The sequence below is a fragment of the Sciurus vulgaris genome (genome assembly GCF_902686455.1).
Source record: "Sciurus vulgaris genome assembly, chromosome: 11".
In the NCBI taxonomy this organism is placed as follows: Eukaryota; Metazoa; Chordata; class Mammalia; order Rodentia; family Sciuridae; genus Sciurus; species Sciurus vulgaris.
This window is the reverse complement of record NC_136472.1, coordinates 124,393,360-124,409,860: the sequence shown is the minus strand read 5'-3', so window position 1 is coordinate 124,409,860 and position 16,501 is coordinate 124,393,360. Positions and strand designations below refer to the sequence as shown.

Below are 16,501 nucleotides of genomic sequence, written 5' to 3'. Positions count from 1 at the left end.
TTTCATCCAAACTTACCCTGATTGGTTACATGCCTTGTATACATTAATAGTACCATTTTCTCCATTCCCTTTCGCTGTGTGCTCTGTAGACTTAAAAGGAATTATCAATTGTCTGAATTAAGGAGTCTCTACCCAGACCATGTGATTGGCTCCCCAGGCCCTTAAGAAAGTTCTTAAGTTTGTGTCTTCTTGGCTGGATCCCAGTCCAACAAAACAGCCCAGCCCCTGACAAACACCCTGTTGAGCATCACCTGGCAATCTGCTCTTCTGCTGGTTTTTAAAACTCACTCTTGTCTTTCTCTTCCCATTCCATTCCAGGGATTTGACAGAACAAACTGCACCCGGACACCATTGAGATTGTGACACAGGCCAGTACACTTCAGGAAATTCAAACTGACAGAATCTCCTGCCTTCTGCTATTGCAAAAGTGGCTTAGTGGAGCAAGACGCCAGCTCAGAGCCATGGGCTGCAGCTCAAGGTCCCTGACCCTCTCTGCAGAGATGGGAGTGCCTGGAGGGCTGAGGGTTTTGGCAGGGTTGAGGTAAACACTCAGGTTGAGGCATTTTTCATCTGTTTAACCAGATCTCATTATATTGTCAAACAAGACTGCAGTGCTCACAAGAAACAGCCATGGTATTCCTGTTGAGAGTTGGGGTGAGAAGTAAGAATATGTGTGTGTGTGTGTGTGTGTGTGTGTGTGAGTGTGTTTCTTTTTTTTTTCTTTTTTCCATTGAGTTAAATTTTCTTAATCCCGGAATGCTAGGCAAAGTTTTCATTGAGAGAGAAGAAGGAGGCAGGGATGGCAAGCTCATGGAGGCCTTGAAGAAAGCCAATTGCTCTTTCTACAATGCTGCCCTGCCTGTAATGGGGAGAAAAGAGGGATTCAAAATAACATCACCCACATCCTGTGCAGAGGACTCCTCCAGTTGGCTACAAAACTTAATTCCTAATCCTATACTCCCTGTCACTCTGTCACTTCTCTTCTCTTGACTCTGGGAAAATGCCACTTGGTTGTTTGTAATTTATTCTCTTTTTCTCTCTCTCTCCCTCCCCACCCCTTCTCTCTTTTCAGTACTGGGGACTGAACCCAGAGATGCTCTATCACTGAGCCACATTGCCAGCACTTTTTATTTTGAGACAGGGTCTTCATAAGTTGCAAAGACTGGTCTCTGGCTTGCCATCCTCCTGCCTCAGCCTCCAGAGCAGCTGGGTATGTGCCATCATGTCTGGCTGTTGTTTTCTAAATAATTCTCTTATCTTTTCAAGGTTGAGTTGAGTTTGACATCAGTTGCTTGAGTCTGAGGAAACTCAAAAGCCATTAGTTGGAATTGTGTAGCAATGGTGGTGAGGTATGTAAAAATTCTTGGAGATAGTCCTATAAAAGGGTCTTACTGAAAGAGAATATTTTCTAAAATGAAAATCCAAAGCAAATGTCTGGTCAATGAATTTTTTTAAAAAAACCATTTACTTCTATCCTAATCTTATTTTATGTTTATAGAGTACATTTCCCACATATTGTTTTAATTCTCAAACTCTATGATGTAGCTGTAATTTTAAAAAAGTTATTCTTTTTTGTTTTTTTTTTAATATTTATTGAGTTGCTGCCTTGTGAGGGTGTACTTGCCATGCTCATTTTCCACATTTGCAATGACAAATTTTCACCTCCCCTGCTTCCCTTGAGGCTTCTGCACCCCTACTTCACCTCCTGCCTGAAGGATGCATTTGTGTCCTACCAGACTAAGAAAATAAAAGCCAACACATAGAAGTAATTTTAACTTCCTGCCACCAACTCGGCCAGTCCATCTTAAGTCTGTCTCCATATTACCCTTCTTCTTTCCTATGACTGTGGACCCAGGTCTCCTAGGTAGCAATTTTACAGAGCAAAGACATGCAGAATGACAGGGAGACTGTCTTATAATGGGTGAAAGGCAGTGGCAAAATTTGATATCAGGTCTCCTGATTTTTTTTAATCCCAATGCCATTTTCACTGAATCGTAGTACCTATCAGTTTTTCATGTAGGTAAGCAACATTTTATTTAGAATGTCAATATCATATCTGTCCAAAATCTGTGCTCCCTGCACCCATTTCCAATAGCCTGGAACCTTAATGAGGAGATCCATAGGGTTCTAGGGAAGCTGAAACCCTGTCAGCTCTCACTGTGGCGGATTGACCTAGCGGCATCAGCCTGCTACAGTGAGTGGTTCAGAAGTGGACCTGTGTCCTAAGCTGGCCCAATCACAATGAGCAGGATTCTTTTCTCCATCTTATGGTATGGTGTAAGGATAGGAAGTCTGGAAGTACTGCAGCCACTTTGCCATTATAAGGGAAGTCAACCTGAGTTTGCAAACACAGAAATTGACTGAATATAGGAGATTTTCAGAAAAATTTTCAGGAATATAGGAAATTTTCAGATTTAACAGCCTTCTTGGTGAAAGTTGTCATATAGTCCTGTTACTGTTTTAACTACTTTGAATTTTTTCTGTACTCTACAACAAAGAAAAACTGACAAAACTTTTTTTTAAATATTTTTTTAGTTGTCAATGGATCTTTTACTTATTTATTTATGTCTGCATTTTTTTATTTATTTATATGCAGTGCGGAGGATCAAACCCAGAGATTCACATGTGCCAGGCAAGCGCTCTACCACAGAGCCACATCTTCAGCCTCTGAAAAAACTTTTTTCTGATTGAAAGATTAATAATTTTCTTATAAATAACAGAAAATTTTGAAAAATATAAAGAAGAAAATGAGAATCATTCATAATTCTACTACCTAGAATGACTACTATTAATACTTTTGAGATCCACATGCAGTTTTTCTTGAGGAAGAGGTAGAAATTAAGATTTGTCTTGTCAAAGCTTTATTTTTACTGAATAGTTTATAATATTAAATTTTATGTGTCCTTTGTAATTATTGAAAAAGTCTTTTAAAATGACATCATGTTTTAACCATTTAATATATTTATTTTCAAAGCTGCTGTGATTCAACTTAATGTTCAATTTTATGTTTTGTGCATTCCTTTATAATTTATTATAATTTCATTTTTTATCACTTGTGCCTATATAAAATAGTTTTAGAGTTTAGTTATTAAACATTTATTGAGCACTTACTATATGCAAGTGCTAGGGTCTAGGGATGATGGGTCCTGGCCCTCATGGGGTTTATGGTCTAGAGAGGCAGACATTTAGTTGGAAATCCACAAATATGAATGTATTATTACAAAATGATGCTTATTTTAAAGGACAGAAAATGTGTATAAGGTAAGGATAGTGTAGAATTTTTCTAGACCATCTCAGGCTGTGGGTAGATGGGATGGAGGGGTGTAAGGTGAAGAAGTGATACTTGAATGGACCAGGCAGAGAGGAAGCTTTAGCTGGGGTGAGGGAGGGGGCGCGGGATGGGGAGACCCTTCTCTGCAAGGAACGGGGAAGGCCGTGATCAAGATGTAGCTCTGCATGTCTAAGGACCTGCAAGTTCACTGTGATTTTGGAAAGCAGAGAAGGAGTAGAGATGGTGGTGTTGCTGGAGGGGACGGAACCAGAACAGGAGGGACTTTAGAGGCCACACTAAGAACTTTGGGAACTTGAGAAAAATGAGAAGGCATTAGAAAGCTTTGGTCTGGGGGTGGGAGGGCAGAAAGCATAGGTCTGGTTTGCCATGTGCACTTGAGATGAGGCTGGTGGGAGGATGGAGAGGCTGTGGCAGCCTGGTTTGGATTGATGGCAATGGAAGCGAGGGAGTGAAGGAGAAGGAGATAATGAGGACATGCTGTGAACAGGACTCAGTGGTGGACAGGCTGTGGAAGTAAACGAGAGAGAGAGAGAGAGAGAGAGAGAGAGAGAGAGAGGTCCAGAGTCACTTTGTGGTCTGACTCTGTGCCTGTGGATGCATAGTGCTGCATTGGATCAGGAGTACAGGGTGGGTTTGGGGAGTCCCAGGTGCCAGGAGATGTCATGAGGATATGGAATATGTGACCTGGAGCTCCCTGAAAAGGTCCAAGCTGGAGAAATACATTTGGAAATCATGAAAGACCAGATGAAAGTGCAGTCATAGCTTGAGGAAGATCACCCTTCATGAAGAAGACTAAAAGTGAGATTCCCATTCGCAAGAGGCCTAAACCCTGGTCTTCAGGAGAATCAACTTTCAAAGGCAGTATGGGGAGGTAACTCTCCTAAGGATGCTGTGCAGGAGGAATAGAGAAGCAATGCAAAAAGTCAAACTGCTGTCACAGCATCCTAATGGAGTGTGTCAAGAAAAGAAAGGTCATAATAAATACGCAGTACCATTGGGGCCATCTAAGGTAAAGATGAAAAACGTCTGTTGGCTTTTGTGGCATGTGGACATTCAGCCCAGCCAGAATGATTTCAGAAATGTGATGGGGCAGAACCAAATTTTGTGACTTAAGGTGGGGTTGGGAGAAAAGCTTCTAAGAATTTTGTTGAGAGAGGGATCAGAATTAGGGCTAAAAGTGGCTCTCAACTTTGTACACAAGAATAATGTGAGGTGCCTTGAAAATATTCCCATGCCAAGGCCATTCTCCAGACCAATGAGATCAGAGTTTCTCAGAGTTGGACTCAAGCACTCAGTTATTTTATAAAGCTCCCAGGTGATTCCAATATGTAACCAAGACAGACAATCACCAAGTTAGAAAGAGATGTGGGACTGAAAGTATATAGAGTCATCCCTCTCTATCTCAGGGGGTTGGTCTTTGCAGATACCAAGACCTGCAGATGCTAAAGTCCCTCATATAAAATGACCTAGTATTGCTTATAACCTACACACATTCTGCTTTATACTTTAAATCATCTCTAGATTACTTATAATGCCTAATGCAATGTAAATGTTGTGTAAATAGGTGTTACATTGTACTGTTTAGCGAATAATGACAAGGAACAAAGGTCTGTACATTTTCAGAACAAATGAGATTTTTTGAAGAATATTTTCATTATGTGGTTGATTGGATCTGCAGATGTAAAAGCCAAGGATGCTGAGGGCTGACCATATATTTTAAGGACTGGAGAGGTTTGAACAAGCTTAAATGTTGTCAGGAGGGATCTAGATGAAAGGATAGAGAAGGAATAGTAGATTTTGTGAAGTTCTAAGAAGACAGAATTCAAAACTTCGCTGGAGAGAGAGAGAAGACTCAGAGAGGAGTGGCTTGGAAGGAAAACCCTTTGCCTTTAACTGCACTATTAGTAACCTTGACATTAAAAAAAAATTATTTAAATCTATATTTCTTTAATTACTCAAAATGAAGAATAAAGTTGCTACTTGAAGTATTTTCCATAGAAATTAATGCATTTAAACTATTTTATTTCCCCATGAGTTTTTAATCCAGATCATGGTTGCAAAATACTTACTTTTTACACTCTGGATTATCTATTTTAAAATCACTCTGACATTTGCAGTTAACTTTGGAAACATGGTTTAAGAGGTTATTCAGGTGTAATGCTGCATGAAACTCTTTTAAATGCTGCCCATCAGGATGATGTCACCATGCTAACTCCATCCCTGGGTCATAAAATTCCTCCATCATTTGGTGTGGGTGTTCAAAAAAGTTTCATGGCATTCTATTTAATGAACTCTTGCATAGTCAAGAAGGTTTTCTTATTGCCTTTACAAATGAAAGACAGCATAAATAAACATGTAATTGTTTGCTTCAACCTTCTCCGTAAGCACCTGGTCAGTCTTACTTCCTATTCCATTGTAGGTATCAAGATCTTCCCATCTCAGACTTGTGGGCAGTTCTCCCTGTTATCCTTATGCTCACATTGGATTTCCAGAATGTGGCTTTTTGTTGCTGATTGTTCCCGGGGCATGGTGAACATTTTTAGTCTCAAGGACGTTTTTTTTTCTCCTCAAAGAAGTGTTCTTTGGTTATGCTTCTGATCATGACATTGATTTAAGTAGCTTTGTTTTATTCTTTAGGAGCATCACACTTAGACAAGACCTTAATTTTCAGTCCTCTGGTCTACCATCTTCTTTGTTTTTCATTGGCACCCATGTTATTCTGGAAGAATTTTTAAAATTTATTCTCAAATTACAGATTGACTTTTCTGCACTTTTAATTCTACTCAGTCTTGCCTTCCATGTTATTCAGGTATTATATTGTTCATTCCCTGTAACCTCTGTTAGTCATCTCCTTTTCATCTTCTTGTATTGTCTCTCTCTTCAGTTACCCATTTTTCCAACCCTTCCTCTTTCCTTTCCTTCCATCTGGTCATCTCTCCTTCCCTTTTTACCTCCTTCTATCCCTCCCTTCCTTTTTTCCATACATCCTTCCTTCTCTAGGTTATATCATATCTCATTCTCTTCCTAGGCTTTTTGTAACTATTTCAAGAAGAGCACATCTTCTTGATTCTATTGAACTTGTCATTTTTAGAGCTGATATTTTCCAGACACTTTAAGATGATGTCTATTTCTTTCATTCTGTTACTTTTTTCAGAAGATGCATGACTAACTAAACAAAATGTTGGCCAATATACACAGTGTGTGGGTTGCCTGTGCCTACTCCCTGCACTCTTGGGCATAGGTTGAATCCCCTTTTTATTTCATCAGGCATACATTAGGTTCATTTACATTAGGGGCTGAGCTCAATTCCCAAGGTCTAGCTTTTCCTCATGTAGCTTTGTCTGCTGGCATGAGAGTGCATCTTTATGCTTCATCTTTGATGTTTAAACCTCCTGGGAGGCAGTGCACCCTTCTGTCCAGTTTTATTCTTGGGTTTTCAAGTGGCACACTGGAGATGGAACTGCCTGAGCAGTTAGCAGAAGGATGGGTAACTGGACCCAGCCTTGCACTCCTGACGCAGAGCAGAGGGGGAGCTGAGAGCAGGCTTGCTTTGCTCTCTGTACCTTTGACTGTTTCTGTCATTCAAGTTCTATCAGATTAATGTCAGTGGGAAGTCTTTTCACATTCTGCCAATACTCTTAATTACGTTTTTGGTCTTGTGAATTTTTATCTTTTCCTATCTTAGCAAGCATGTTAATAAAATGGCAGGCAGAGTCTAAAGAGCTAAAATTGAAGCCAGTTAACACTTCTTGTTTTTATTTTAAAATTCGAGTGGTAATGCTTTAGAAGTAAATCTTAATTAAAGTGAAAGGTTTTGGCAAAGATGAGGAAATGGCAAGAGTCATTTTACTGAAAGTTCTCCTGCCCACCAGCAGTATTGGGACTGGGGAATGAACCTGGAGTCTTGTGCACTCTACCACTGAGCTATATCCCAAGCCCAGGAGAGAGGGATAGCTTACTGATATGCAGCAGGTGGTTTGTGCATGGACATGAACTTCTGCCTGTGGAGTGAACATTTATTTATGTAGCACTCAGAAGGGCTTTTAAAATTCAGCACTCTCTCCCACCTTGAGACTGCATAGATTCTCCTCCTTTTGGGGATTCTGGGATTCCCTACATCTCCTAGAACTGTACCATTCCTTCTAAAAGAATGATTAAATTTGCTTAAAAATTAGTGCTCCAAAGTCTATGTGAAATTGTGACATAAGAAATAAATATTTAAACTTTATCCCTAGTTCCAGGCAGGGGTGAAAGGAGCACATTTTGTTATTCATAATAAGTTTGTTTTCATTCATACCTGAGTTTATACTCATGAGGTGACTTTTGGTAGATGGAGGCTGGTTGCCAGAGTAACCAACTGTGTGATTAAAGAAGAGTAGGGAGAAATGTCTCATCCTATTGGGAAATGGAGAACAGTCAAGAAAAGAACATGTTGGCAGTGGAAAAAGTTGGTCTTTAGTTTTCAGACAATGAAAACAGAGAATTATGCAGAATAAGGACACTTGGCAAAGGAAGGTAACCCTTAGGAAGGGAAATTCCAGTAGAACTCTGAATTGTTATGAAGGGAAAAGGCAATGAATAGCTACTTGATCAAATAAGGAAAAAAAAAAAAAAAAAGGAAAAAAAAGGAAAATCAGCAATAAACTGGAGCGAAGTCATAGCACCAGTGAATCTGAGATGCAAGTTCACTCACATGAAGTGCTTAGAGCATGGAGCGATAGGTGTTCCTCCTGCTCCTCCTCCTGCTCCTCCTTCTCTCCTTGTCACTGCAATAAATATGAATGGACTGAATTGTTGTACTAAAACACAGAGACTCTTGGACTGGAATTTTAAAAATAATTCAGTTATATACTGTTCCTCAGAAAAATACTTGGAGTGAAAATGATCAGCTTAAAGTAAAGGCAGAAGAGGCATTACAACAAGTAAATGCCAACAGAAGAAAGTCTTATAAAAAAGTCTTATAAAAGATTAACTTGAGAGGCATGAAAAAAGATAAAAGAAGTACAGTTACGTGAAATTGAAAAGAATAATTTATAAGCATATATAAGATATGAATGAGTTTGTATCAAACCATACATATAAATCAAAAATTTAAAAATTTGATAAAAATAATAAGAGACAACTACAAAGTGTGTTTCTCAGAACTCCAATATCACACAGGCAAAAGCAAGTAAGGTTATAATGAATTGAATGATATAATAAATAAGTGAGATTTAATTTTATATATATATATTTTCATATATTAAGTTTACATGTATAAAGGTATACAAGTTTCAACTATATATATTTTCATATCCTTTGATTAAAAAAATACACATTTTCCCATGCCAAAGGAACATTTACAAAAATATATCTTATACTTGAAAGGCTTAACATATTAAAAAGGTAATTTTTTGGCTTTCAGGTTATATAGAGATTACAATTTAAGTAAAAATAGGTAATAAGACATATCCAGAGTAATTTCTTGCTGGGAAATTAATTTTTGAGATTAGTCCTGCATTAAAAGAGGAAATAAAAAGTGAGATTGCCAAGTCTCTAGAAAGAAAAAGGTATTATTTCCTCTCCCACACCTACATGCATTTGTGAATGGCACCATGCAGGCCCCAGGGAAGTCATTCTCTACTCTGCATACATGGATGCAAGAGATACTTGCTGAAGAAGTGTAATTTCCCAGGTGCACCCACTGTTCATTTTCTTGCTTGTCTTAGTGTTTTGACATGTGGTTCTGGAGAAACTCACATATTAGAATGGTGTTTGCAACAACAGTTTTTGCAACAGTTGCACATGGTGCCTGAAAAGCATTTTGCAATATTGAATAATTCATACTACTCTTATATTTGTGTGCATGAAAGTCTAGACATCACATGGATGAAGTGTGATAATTATTCTTTACACTTGCAGTTAGAAAAACATCAATGCTAGAATTCTGGTGAGTTTTCTTTTGGTAAATTATTTTAAAATATTTAAATTTTCAAAAAAGATACAATTTCAGTTATAAATGAGTTTTGATTTAGAATTTGATATTTATTATTTATAACTTGTACTTGGCCTTTTAATATTCATAGATAATTTCAAATATTTTGGAAGAAGAAGAATCCTGAAAACTTACATGAACAATGATTTTTACTTTGCCCTTTCTAATGTTTGTTTAGTTTAAGTTTTTGATAAAACGTTGAATTTTGAATGCAATTACATTTTCTTTTTAAGTTAGTACTGTCAATAGAACATAAATTCTGTGGAAAACCTGGCTATAACAATATAATTAGTGATTGGGCTAAAATGTGGGCATGTGAAATGAACCTTAAGGAATAAATATACATATAATGTTCTCACCCAAACATTGTTGTTCCATTGAGAGAAAAATTCAGTAGTCTTTGATTTTTTTTCTTTGCTGTAAATATGATAAAGACCATGCCTTCTGTGTTTTTTTTTTTAAACTGGTTCTTTTTAGTTGTACATGACAGCAAAATCCATTTTGATATGATTACACAAGCATAGAATATATCTTATTGTAGTTAGGATCCCATTCTTATAGATGTAAATGGTGGTGGGATTCACCATGCTGTTTTCACAGATTTTTAAAATTGTGTCATTATAAAGATTTATTTATCATCTTGGGAGGATAGAACATATTTATTTACCAATTTGTTAGCTTGAGTTAAACTTTAAATGTTTAGACATATGTGGTTTTGGTTTCCAATTTTATTCTTGACCTGGATCCTGCAAATGTTAAGGACATGTCTGTCACCCAGACCTGAGATACCTCCATGTTGTTAGTGTAGTGCTAGCAGGAAACTGCATCAGGGAACATTTTATAATTTGAAAATCAATTCAGAATTTCCATATCCAGTGGTTATAATATACACTTGAATTCCTAAAGTGGCAGAATCATCTTGTCTGTAACATGGGAATTACATTTATACTGCAGATTGAGTATCCCCCATCCAAAATGCTTGGAACTGGAATGTTTCAGACTTTGGAGTTTGTAATATTTGTCTATACATAATGAAATATCTTAGGGCTGGGACCCAAGACTAAACAGAAAATTCATTTATGCTTTATATGCATCTTATATACATAGCTTGAAGATATTATACTACAGTATTTTAAATGATTTTGTGCATTGAAACCCAGTTCCAAAGTGTGAAATTTTTCACTTGTAGTGTCATTTTAACTCTTTTGGAGCATTTTGACTTTGGGTTAGGGAGGTTCAATCCGTATTCATTTTTTTTTTTTTTTTTTTTTTTTTTTTTTCCATTTGGGGAGATGGTTGGGGTTGTAGAGTAACTTTGTAACAAGTCAGTCCATAGAGCCTGTTTCACTAGTACATCACAAAGCATGCTCTTTTCAATATTCAAGGAGATTGACAAAGAATAACTTGGGATGAATGTTTTGGGGGTAGCCCCGATCTGGGTTAGCACAGGTGTCTCTTTAAATTCCTTAAGGAGTGTCATGTCTTCCTTGTCTTTCTATACCTCCAGATCTGGAACAGGAGGTGTAAAAGAAGTATTTGTTGAACTGGAAGTTTCTAAAAGGACAGCATTGTGCTTGTTGCTGTGCAAGAGGCAACATTGTACAGTGCTGGCTTTGCTGGCTTTGCTGTCAGACTGCAGGTCCTGAGCCTGTTTGTGATACTTTTTCTCCTGGGTGCCCTTGGGCAAGAACTCCATTTCTTTGTGTCTCACTTCTCTTGTCTGTAAAATACTGGTGCAAACCTCAGAGGGTTGTTGTAAAGACTAATGAGTTAATACACTGAAAGTGCTCAGATCAGCTCTTGGCTACAGCAGACACTCCATACATTTGCTCACACCTTGGGGTCCATGCTTGATTCACTTCAACAAATGTTCATTGACTGCCTTAAGTTGCTGGAAGGCAAATGAATGTCTACGTGTGCCCCAGATGTCTTGCTAGCTATGGATACCGGAGTTCACAGGGCCTAGCCTCTGCCTTATCCATGTACATGCAGTAAGGAATTTTGGATAAGAAATTAGGTGATTACAGAACAGTTTATTTTACAAAATGCTCCCAGGAGCTACAGGTGGCATATAGGAGAAACTCCTGCCCACCTATCCCAGTCTTGGACAGTGAGAGATTATTTCCTAACAGTAGAATGAAAATGTTAGGTTTTTAAGGAAAGACCATGGGGAAGGGACTTACACATCTAGATGACTATCTACTGCTCCTCTTTGTGGTGACAATAGTGGTATCAGGAAAGACCCCAGCCTATGGCGTCACCACCCATGCTAGTCTTCCATATTCTTTACGATCTAAGAATCCTTTGGCGTTCCTGTTTGTCTTAGCTTATGCACAACCAAGCACCATCTCTGGGTTTATAGGGTGTGGGTTTATCTCCTTCAACAGTCCTTCCTCTCCTAAAGCCTTCCTCACAAGCTTCCTGTTTCCATCAGAACCAAAATATCCTGTAAAGGCTTTCATTCGGCTCATGGTTTAAGCATGTGCAAGAGAAGAGACAAATCGCATGGAAGACTCCCCAAAGGACTTCTTTTTTCCTCCCTTTCTTTTCTTGCTTCCTTCCTTTATTTTCCCTTATCTCTCTGCTCCATTCCCCACTTGCCCCAAATTCACAGACTTCCTTAGTAGATTCCAAACCAGGATTTCAGAAATCTTGAGGCATCCCGGCTTTCTGTAAGGGGCAGAGACTCTTACAGGTCTACTTTAGTTTTGGATAAAGTTGTTATTTTGGTGAAAAGATACAAGTAGTATAAAATCTGGGGGTAATTAAAAGAGCTACAAAATTTGCCTGCTGTCTTACAAATATAATTGAGATCTATTTTGGCAGAAACTGACATTTCACAATAAGTTACTTATTGAGGTTAGGGTAATAAAGAATTTGCTGAAATCTTAAATGTGAAATGAGAGGGGATAATTATTGATTATTGATTCTATTGTGTGAATTAGCATCTCTGTCTCCATCCAACCCCCTCACACAACAAGGATCTTGAAGGCACGGGACCCAGGACATGTAATTTTTGTAGGTATTAAGGGATCTGAAGAATGAGAAAAGATGATTTCAGAAATATTGTTAACAGGAAATTATGCTCCAGAACCCCCTGTCTGTCTTTCTGCCTATCTATCTACCCATCTATCTATTATCTCTCCATCTATTTATTTAATGCAATGAATCATGATGCTATTTCTACATCCTGGGTATTTATGGATGAACTTGCATTCATTGCCCACCTGGAGCTCCGCAGACAGGGCAGGCCTGAGCCCATAGTTAAACACAGTAAAAAGTGTTTAAAGATCTGGAGACACACTGAACCCTTCTTGGTGATTGCCACAAGATATTGAGCTAAGCGGGAACTTGAAGGGGAAATCAACACTTTCCAAATGGATTTAGTAGGAAATAAATTTGGCCAAAACTGTAGGAGAGGATGAGATGACCTGAGAAAAGAAAGTATCTCCCTGTGTGGGAGCTGCAGGGAACAGTGAGAGATACTGCACAAGAAAGCTAAGGAGTCTTGTCACTGTCCCAGCATGGTGGAGCCACTGAAGGGGCTGAGGCAGAAAACACAGGAAGAAACAGTAAACATCTAACTGTAGAAATCAGATCAACAAGAAATCAGATCAACTCATGGTTTTCTTACACATGCATATCGAAAATTTTAAGGATGAAGAAATGAGAAGGAATACTTAAAAACCTGGAGTATTGAAGAGGGAAGAAGCACGTTTTATAGGAGTTCTGGATTTTCCTTTAAGCTGGGCATTTTGAGAGGATAGAAACCTACTGAGAACCTCTAATTCCAGCTAATGATTGTGTCAACACAGTAACCAAACAGGGAAAATATAACAAATAGGGGACACAGGGTAAGTAAAGCCGAAGTCCAATAATTCCATTTCAATTTTCTTGTATGGTTTTTGACAATGATTGAATTAAGTACAAATTGCCAAGCTTCCTTTCTCCTCGGACTGCTTGTACCACTCTTGGTCTCTTTGAGATTCGTTTTTCTATAACAGAGAAGGAAGAAGAGAGTGCTTATTGATTCTCTGAGGCTGGTGCTCAGTGCTGGAGGGCACAGACCGTGGTCTGCATGCAGCTTATTATCAGTTCCACTTCCATTAAAAAAATCATAACTTTTTACAGGAGAACTCCAGATGATCTTTTCTAGGCTCACATGAAGGATGCGTGAATGTGGCCCAAGTGTGTTATTTTCCTGACTTAGCAAGCTAGCCCTGCTCCCCATGGGTCCTCCAGAATGCTGCTGTAAAGACTGGAGGTAATGGAAAAATAATCCAGAGAGAAGGGAGGAAAAAAGCAGAGGTATTTCTGGTCATCGGCTTCTGTTGCTTTTGGCACTTCAAAAGTGAGATTCCCTGGCTGCCTGTGGCTGTCTCAAATGGGAGGGGAGGCCAAGTGCAGGGGACATTCAGGAGCCCTTTCAGGTTCTTCGGCAGTTCCTGTTAAGCTTTGTTATTTGTTTATTTTTACATTTCAGTGGTTTCTAATTCATGGACACAGGTGGGGAGAAAGGGAAAGGAAGGAGTAGTCACTTAGATGTGGCTTCTAGGTCTCTCAGGACAGTTTTTCCCTGTGATGGAGGAATTGGATGCTGCAGTTACAGTATGTGGCCACTGGGCGGCAGACTCTCAGTGCGATCTGACGCAGAGGTGGCTTATTTGTCATCTGAATCTTACAGAAGATGGCCTGGGGTCCAATATCAAACCAAAAACTTCCAGGAACTATGGACCTTATATGTGTTACAAGGTCTGGTTTGGCTTTCGGTACTCGAAGTTAATTCTAGAGTCTAACCTGATGCTGTTTCAGGTTTTCCCAGCACTGATCACTAGTGAAGGATGAAAAATGGAGCAGGATTGTGAGGGACTGTCAACTCTTCTCCTGGTAAAGCCAGATGGATTTGTCTGATGCGGATTCTATTCACTGTCTTAGATTGCGTTCTGTTGTCTTTTCTTCATGTTATTAAAACACTGTCTGTGTTAGCCTGGTGACTTCCAAATTTGAGTGGCATGTTTGTTTTATTTGTTCTGCAGCATGTAGCACTGATGAGCTGGGTGTGGTCATCAGGCAGGGCAGCAGGTGGAGATGACCTGACCCTGTAAACAGAGAGCAAGCCCCTCCTGGTGTTTGATGCCCCAGGTTTCTTGTTGTCAAACTCAGGTCCTGGCCTGGCACCACTCCTCCCAACAGAGACGGAGTTTCCAGAGCCAATTCCAAGAGACTGAAATTCCAGGAGGATGTAGAGAAGTGGGGCATTTAACCTGAGAGAGAACAGAGGCAGGCACTCTGTGAAGTGTTTGTGGAGTTGGGGGCACTTGTCTAATCAGCCTTTTTGTTTCTCGAAAGCCAATCCAAATTTTTTTCTGATTCCTAGGTCAGTTTTAGTACCAAAATAATTTGTGTCAAAAGTTCAGGTCAGTTACATTCAGCCATGCTGCATACACCCGTGACACTTGGTCACTGCAAGAATAACACCCCTTCCCTTCCCCTCTGCAGATTTCCTTTTCCCTCTTGTCCTTTCGACGTCTTGCTTCCCTTGGCTTCATATTTGGCTCTTTTCCTTCCTATTTTCCCTCCCCAACTCCTGCCACTGTGGCCTTAGGACCTATATAGCTTGGATCTTGATGTTTTCCAAAGGCCCATGTGGTAAAGGCATGGTTGCCAGACCATGATGCTATAGGTAGGTGATGGAACCCTCAAGAGATGAGGCCTCATGGAAGCAAGTCAGGTTATTGGAGGTGTGCCCTGAAGGGGACATTGGAACCCTAGTCCCATCCTGTCTCTCTTTCTGCTTCCCTGCTGCCGTGAGCTGCTGCTCTAGCACGTTTCATGCCGTGGTATTCTGACTCATGGCTACTTGGAAACAATGGAGTCAACAAAACATGGACTGAAACTATGAGCCAAAAGTATATCTTTTCTCCTTTAAGTTGATTTTCTCAGGTATTTTGTCACAGTAACCAAAGGCTAACTAACACAGGATCCTCAGTCACACTTTCCATTATTCTCTACTATCATAAAGACTACTTGTGGTGGCTAATTTCATGTGTCAACTTGGTTAGGCTATGGTGCACAGTCTTATGGTTAAATTCCTTTCTAGATATTGATTTGAAGGTATTTTTAGATGCAATTAATACTTAAATCAGTAGACTTCAAGTAAAGCAGATGACCCTTTATAAACTATCTGTGGAGTGGGGAGACTTGTCCAATCTGTAGGCCTGGACTTGAGAAGGGCTGAGGTCCCAGAGGAGAAAGGTTTTTTCAGAACGACTTTGGAGTCAAAACTGCAACATTAACTTTTCTCTGGGTCTCAGCCTAAGGTCCTGTCTTGAAGATTTCAGACTAACCAGCCCCCAAGATCATGAGTCAATTCCTTAATTCTGTTCCCCATCCCATCCTACTAGTTCTGTTTCTCTGGAAAGTTCTGTGTAATACACCACTCTCTCTGTTCGATGCCCTGATGAAAGCTTATGCTCCCTAGAGCCCCTTTGACTGGAAGCTATTTTTTTTTTTTTTCTGATCTCAATGCACCAGGTCCCAAATGGAATGTTCTCTTAGTACTTACCCCTGCTTCCAGATGTCTTGTATTTTTATAAAAGCTCCCCTTCATTTGACCCCTCCAATAAACAACCCATATTTGTTGCAGGCTGTTTCTCCTCATTAGGTCAGAATTTGTACCTATCTCAGAATCATCTTCCCTGTTGCCTGTTGTAGCCCTAGTAGAACTTTATATGTAGGTACATGGCTTGTCCTAACAGCCCTCCCGCCATCTTGACCTCCTGCTCCTCTCCTCTCCAGCTTAACCTCAATCTTGGCATCATTGAGACTCTTCCCCAGGAAAACCAATGTTCTCTTCACTAACTAGTCTTTTGCTCTTCTCAGTATTCTTAAGTCCTTCATCAAACCAAGTGGTCTTTGATCTCGCACACATCTCTGGTCCCTTGGTTTCTCCACATCCTTCTTGGCTACCACCCTCTTTCCAAGTCTCCCTTCCCTCCATGCTACACCCTATGGTTGATCCTCTGGACCAAACATCCATCAATAGCTTCCTTGGTTTCCTTGTGACACTTCCTCTCTCACTGAGTTGTACTCTTCAGCAGGGCAGAGGTGACATTGATTGTGTTCACCTTGTATATTTACAGTAGTACAATGCAAATATATATGTATATGCAGGTATACCAAAAGATACATACAAATATGTATATATATATACAAATATATTTAATGAAATGTGT

The 16,501-nt window shown here is 39.4% G+C and overlaps 1 long non-coding RNA gene across 1 annotated transcript in view; it reads left to right on the top strand.

Moving 5' to 3' along the window:
* The window catches only part of LOC306640162, a 46,960-nt gene extending 32,219 nt beyond the window's left edge, over window positions 1-14,741 (top strand). The window contains exons 2-5 of the long non-coding RNA XR_013757764.1: window positions 319-478; window positions 583-661; window positions 1,267-1,349; window positions 12,924-14,741. This is a non-coding gene — a long non-coding RNA (uncharacterized lncRNA). The remainder of the gene's footprint in view (window positions 1-318; window positions 479-582; window positions 662-1,266; window positions 1,350-12,923) is intronic.
* Window positions 14,742-16,501: the final 1,760 nt, after the last annotated feature.